Below are 6,774 nucleotides of genomic sequence, written 5' to 3'. Positions count from 1 at the left end.
TCAAAAACAAAGTTGCTCATGCCATTCTCTTTATGTTCATTCTTGTTTTTATCGGGACGAAGCTTGTTAATTCATTTATTTGTTTCACCTTTCCATTCATTTGATTCTAAATAATGCGTACATTTACCCTTTCCTTCATAAAAAAAGGAAGCAAAATCTCTTTAATTGCCCTCCGTCCATGCAAAGATAGAAGGTGGAGATTTGTCTGATGGTAATTGTATGTAAATAGTCCAAAAATATAATCAATTTCTATAAATAAGTAAGGATACAAAATTAGACAATAAATATGTTTTACATGTATCACCGATCCAACATCTCGCCTTTACCAAAAGCAAGGCATGCTTAAATGGATCTGACATTAATTGGTGAGGCGCATTAGCATTTCAATATGTTAAAATTTTATATGATGCATGTATACTTTTGAAATAAAATATTTTGCTATAGTAAATTATATAGCAAAATTCAGTTTAATAGATCAAAATAAAGGTTACCCCTAATTTGTAATGTTGTTCGTATAACTTGTGAGAACTTTTTATGTATTTTAAATAAAATGTTCACACCACTAGTGAAAAGAATTCCATAGGACAATAAAAATACACTGTGCAAAAAAATTGTGTTACACAAGATACTTTCTTTTCATTCTAATATGAAAATTTAATTAATGTATAGAAAGTTTGAAAAACATAGTTTCATGGCTATAAGAAATAATTGTCCACGTATCTCGTAAGATGTGTCGATGTATTTTGGTATGAAAATAAATATCCATGACCTAAAAATAGTGTTCATGTGTTCACAACAATATGCTCATGTATTTAGATTAAAACATATAATAATAATATAAAGAGAAAAACTGAATTGTAAAACATGTACATAAAATGGAACAATTTATAGAAATTGCAAAAAATATAAATATAAATAAATTGAAGTGAGTACAGAAAACTAAATGCAATAAAAAAAATCATGTTACTAGCGAGACTAGCTCCCCGATCGTTTCATGTGACGTCTTCTCAACGACCTTGCTAGCTTATGGGGGAGTGCTAGGATCCACCGTACAGGCGGCCTCCTTGCAACCATTTTTAGCAAACAATTAATGTCGCAGCACATTTGTCTCCTATTTTCGGTGTTGATAAATTATTGTGTCACTTGCAGGTTAGAAGATGGAATCAAACAATTTTTTGTTGTTGAGAAATTATTGAATTACTTGCAGGTTAGAAGATGGAATTGATAATCGAAACTTTAATATTGGTTCTAATGAATATTGGTTCGAATGTTAAACAACCCGACTATAGATTTGTCATTCAGACTATCAATTAGTAAGAAATTTCTAATGGTCTCACTGATTCTTCTTGGTAGCTCTGATAGCTGCTCCTCTCACCTGCTTCGGCGATGACATGGAGGAATGTGTATGACCCTCCCGAGGCCGGTGAGTCCACTATGGTTGCCGCCATGACCAATTTTCTCGAATAGAACATCTACGAGGTTGCATTTCGTCCAAGGATATATCTTGCATAAAATATCTGAAACGCACGTGTGATAATCTCACGTCACAATCTCAAACTCACATCATGGATATGCACTATCGCACAAAGCAGCCAGCTAGCTAGCAAAAACATGACATGGAATCCCAGCTGGCAAGCACTACACGTGACAAGAATACAAGCTGCATTCGACACTAAGCAAGGTTAATTAATTCGTAACTGCAGCAGAGGGACGGTAGACGCTGGCTCGTCGGTCGGCATCAGGACCAGCTCCAGGCCTCCAGCCGTACGTCAATGTAGTTTAATGTAGAGCGGCGTAGCTTCCTCGCAGCTGAGGGTCCACAGATTGATATTTTGAAGAGCAAGGATGGCTGGATGGATGCACGCTTTGTCACATTGGCTGCCTCGGAGCTGATCCTTGTTGGATTTGCCGCCCAGTTTGTCAAGCCGATATACTATAGTTTATACAAAGATTAAGAGAACAGACAATACTGGCCGGTCATTTGGTCCTAAAGCCTTTGTCGTAAGTTACTTTTGAGCTATAATTCACCAAGGAACAAGAGATGTCCATCGCACGTGTATGACAGGTCATGCTTGCATGTAGGCATGATGCCAGATCGATGTCATCGGAAGAAAAGGAAATAGGTCGATGCAGCTATATTGTATGCATCTGTGTGCTAGTTCGGTTTAAGTGCAAATACTTAGAGCATTCCCAGTCATCTTTCCGGGAAGGCCCCCATGAACTCTTTTTTTCATCCGGAGTCACGCTCCTAGCTTCTCGTTTTCGTCCGGATTTAGGCCTAAATCCGTCCGGACTCCCCATGCCATCCTCGGTTTTCCGGAGAGTTGGCGGGAACTCCGGATGGAGCAAATTCCGCGCTCTGGCCCGCGTGTCAGTGAAGATTCCGCGTTTTGATCCGCGCAAAGTTCCCGGGACGGCTGGAAAATTGTTGCTCCCCATGCCAAAAATAGATTCAATCCGGACCAATTTTTATATGGATTGTGCCCCGGGGGGCTCCAACGGCTGGAGATGCTCTTACTAGCTCAAAGGAACCTGGTCATATACCATCACCAAGTAACACAGGTCAAGAACAAAACTGCTCATATATATGTTTCTCTTTAGTTTCATTCATCACTCGTTTTGAGAATGCTGCTTGCTAATACATTCGATGTTCTTTCCCTTCTTTGTCGGTTCAGTTATAATATGTACTACCTCCATCCCAAAGGTTAAGTTTTATATTTTTTTGAAAATTCAAACCAAGTAAAATTTAACTAAACTTTTAGAACAATCTTTCAACAAATATAATATTTTGTAGATATCATACAAAAATATATTTCATTATCTATTTAATGATATTAATTTTGTATTTTGCATGATAATAATTTTTGGTAAAAGCTTAGTCAAACTTGATATAGTTTGACTTTCTAAAATTAATGTAACCCTTAACTTTGGGATAGAGGTAGTATATGAAACCTTGCTCTAATATGAGGGGAGACAAACATCTCCTTCGCAGCTCTCCTTCCTTCATGCCGATAAACCTCACATGAGAGAAGACAAATGAATGTCCCTAGCTAGTGAAAGGTGGAGATATGTTGGGGTAGCTATGGCCTGAGGCCTATGAGGAAAATTCAGCGTAACGTTTTCATAAAAATTCCATGAAATTGATTTTTTAATGGTAGTTAGCTACCTCGTCGAGCCACAGACTGGCACTGGATCCGCCCCTATACCTATTCATAATCACTACTAAGTCGAAGTGATCATCTCGAAGCACCTTCCGAGTCGCTGAGTAGCTATAGTGACAGTGATATCATTATTTCCTTAGTTTTATGCCCCACTTCGGTCTTCATACATTGGCAATCAACGTAGAAAAGTTCGAGCCCAAATAGGACCAAGGCGATCAGTTGGCATGCGCACTAGGATGACTTGGTAGTTGCACGGAATACTGATGAGGAAGATTACTAGGTTCCACTTATGGCGCCGTGCCAGATTGGCGTTGGATCATACGTATGTGCAAGGAGGGACCTATGGGGGTATCATGGGTGCACCCTATCCAAACATACATAATTTCTTTTAATATATGGATGTGGCTAATTCTCATTCTAGTCATCCAAGTGATGTAATTCCCACGATTTTATCATCCATTTGCAACTGAAAGTTGTAAGCGTAACCAACTTGTAATTGAAAAATTCACTTGCAAACCCACTTGTAACTAATAAAGCTCAGAAATCACGATGCAAATCCAACGTCTTTACATTTTAATGAGCTCTAACTTAATTCTTGGTTGAGGGTGAATTAGCAAAACTATCAATATATAACAGTCACGTGTATTGTAGAAAAGGTGATAAAATGCAGAATTGATAATTGTGCAGACTCTAAAATCTGCCTAAACCTGTAATTGTTGGGGCCATCTAGTCATGCATATTGGTTAACCCTAAGCTAATTATGCCAGTGCACTATGGTGACCCAGATATATGATGTATTGATTCCTCACATCAGGACTTTGGCATGCGGAGCGCTTTGATTGATGACTCAAAGTTTGGCTTTGTAACTGTTCGTTACTACTCCCTCTGAGTTCATAAAAAGATATTGAAGATTTGTCTCAATTCAAAAGTATTTAGACACTCTTTAGTGTATAAGTACATCCAAATTTAGACACACACTTGCAATGAAGAGAGAGCATGGCAACCCCTTCGACTAATTTTGTTCGCTAGCTACTATATATTATTCCACCGATGCAAGTGAATTATATATACTCCCACATGTCACTGCCAAGATGCGATTCACTATCTACAAAAGTAAAAGAATTCCCTTAACAACCAGAATCATGATTAAGCTAGCCAAATCTGCCTTTGCCATTGCATCCATATGAAGTAAAAGTAATCCCATTTCCACGGAGGGTTCAAAGTTTCAACACCGATACGCCGAGACTCACCTGCTCCAACGATGAAGACGACTACCGTGCTTCCAGGTCAACATAAAAAATTCACCACAACACAAATCTCCAGCGCTATAAATACACGTTCACTCACTCACACCACAAGCAGCGTGCGTCCGAGTAGAGCCATTGTATCAAGATTGATTCTAAGATAAAATCACCAAGAGTCGAGCCATGTCGGCCATGACGGTGGAGAGGTGGTTGGGGTTGTGGACGGGTGTGGGGAGCGTCATCTTCCTGTGGACGAAGGTGCAGGACCACATCCCGGCCGCACTCCGCCACTACCTCACGACCTCAGCGACCAAGCTCGCATCCTACTTCAGTCCCTACCTCCAAATCACCATCTCCGAGCAGGGTATCGAGCGATTCCAGCGCAGCGAATTCTTCCTCACCGTCGAGGCCTACCTCAGCGACGCATGTGCCCGCCGAGCGCGCAAGCTCAAGGCCGAGCTTGGCAAGGACAGCAATAACCTCCAGGTCTCCGTCGACGACTACGAGGAGATTACCGATGAGTTCTCCGGCACTACGCTGTGGTGGTCCGCCTCCAAGAAGCAGTCGAATGCGCGCAGCCTCATCAACCTGTACCCCGGCCAGGATGAGAGCCGCTTCTACCGGGTTGTCTTCCACAGGCGCCACCGCGACCTCGTCGTCAACAGCTACCTGCCTTTCGTCCTCGGCGAGGGCCGCGCCGTCACCGTCAAGAACCGCTAGCGCCGCCTCTTCACGAACAATGCCAGCAGCAGATGGAACCCTTACAATTCAAAGAGCGTCTGGAGCAATGTCCCGTTCGAGCACCCAGCAACGTTCGACACCCTCGCCATGGAACCCGAGCATAAGGAGGCCATCATCGACGACCTCAAGGCGTTCAAGGAGAGCAAGGAGTACTATGGGAAGGTCGGAAAGGCATGGAAGCGTGGGTACCTCCTGTACGGGCCTCCTGGCACCGGCAAGTCCACTATGATTGCCGCCATGGCCAATTACCTTGACTACGACGTCTACGACCTCGAGCTCACGGCGGTCAAGAACAACACCGAGCTGCGCAAGCTCTTCATCGAGACGACAGGCAAGTCCATCATTGTCATAGAGGACATCGACTGCTCCATCGACCTCACAGGGAAGCGCACTAAGGCAAAGAAATACTCCGCTGACAAGGAAGCTGATGACGAAAAACCCAAGCTTCCCGGGGAACCGGAGAAGGATGAAGCGACAAAGGTGACCCTATCGGGCCTGCTCAACTTCATCGATGGGCTATGGTCATCTTGCGGCGGCGAGCGGATCATCATCTTCACGACCAACCACAAGGAGAAGCTGGACCCCGCGCTGATCCGGCGGGGCAGGATGGACAAGCACATCGAGATGTCCTACTGCCGCTTCGGGGGCTTCAAGGTCCTCGCCAAGAATTACCTGGATGTCGTTGTTGAGCACGAGATGTTTGGCGAGATCCACCAATTGCTCGAGGAGACTGACATGTCACCTGCAGACGTGGCAGAGAACCTGATGCCTATGTCAAACAAGAAGAAGAGGGACCCTACTGAGTGCTTTCTAGGCCTCATCGAGGCGCTCAAGAAAGCTAAGGAGGACGTGACGGCCACCAAGGCGAAGGAGGAAGAGGAGGTTGAAGCCAAGATTGCTAAGGAGAAAGAGGAGGGAGAGGTGAACAAAGCCAAGGAGAAAGACAAAGGGAAGTGCGAGGCCGTTGGAGACATGAAGCAAGTTGATAAGTAATACAAGGACAGTGAGCCTCATTGTGTGCTCGTTTAAACTTTAAAAGCACATAAATAATCATGGTGTGAAGATGTAATGTTAGAAGAAGATGATTGGACTGCGTGTGATGTACATTATTGTGGTATGTTGTAAATTGTACGGCCTCAATGTACAGGGTCTTATTTGTATGAACATATTATTGTGTGCATCTTGCAATACTCACGAGTTGTCAATAAGGACGCAAAGGTTGAAAAGGTAATCCTCTTGTGGGGGCAAGCGGGTTACTGCATGTGATTAGGCGAAACTTTGATTACTCGCGCTTGCCAGCATGGCTCCAGCAGCGACGTGACTCATCATCAAAACTCAAAAGAGCTGAAAACCGATCGATCGATCAAGCCACTGCGTTTCTCCATCCTAAGCTTTCAATCTTCGAGCCATTCAAATGATATGCTGGTCCAAGATGCTCCGATGCACTCAAGAAGTCAACATGTTTATATGGGTGAAATCCAAGTATCTCGATGTCTTCATGATGTAAATTATCGTAATACTCTTCACCCAAGTGGCACTCTTCAACCATATATATATCATCATCCTTAACAACATTATGACTGTTGGAGTTACATTCCAATCCCTTTAACTATTGATTTATTTTATCT

At 42.9% G+C, this 6,774-nt stretch overlaps 1 pseudogene; it reads left to right on the top strand.

Moving 5' to 3' along the window:
• Positions 1-4,588: 4,588 nt before the first annotated feature.
• On the top strand, positions 4,589-6,139 carry LOC124655004 (annotated as a pseudogene).
• Positions 6,140-6,774: the final 635 nt, after the last annotated feature.

Source organism: Lolium rigidum, chromosome 5 (genome assembly GCF_022539505.1).
Source record: "Lolium rigidum isolate FL_2022 chromosome 5, APGP_CSIRO_Lrig_0.1, whole genome shotgun sequence".
In the NCBI taxonomy this organism is placed as follows: domain Eukaryota; kingdom Viridiplantae; phylum Streptophyta; class Magnoliopsida; order Poales; family Poaceae; genus Lolium; species Lolium rigidum.
This window is presented reverse-complemented; position numbering and strand designations above follow the sequence as displayed.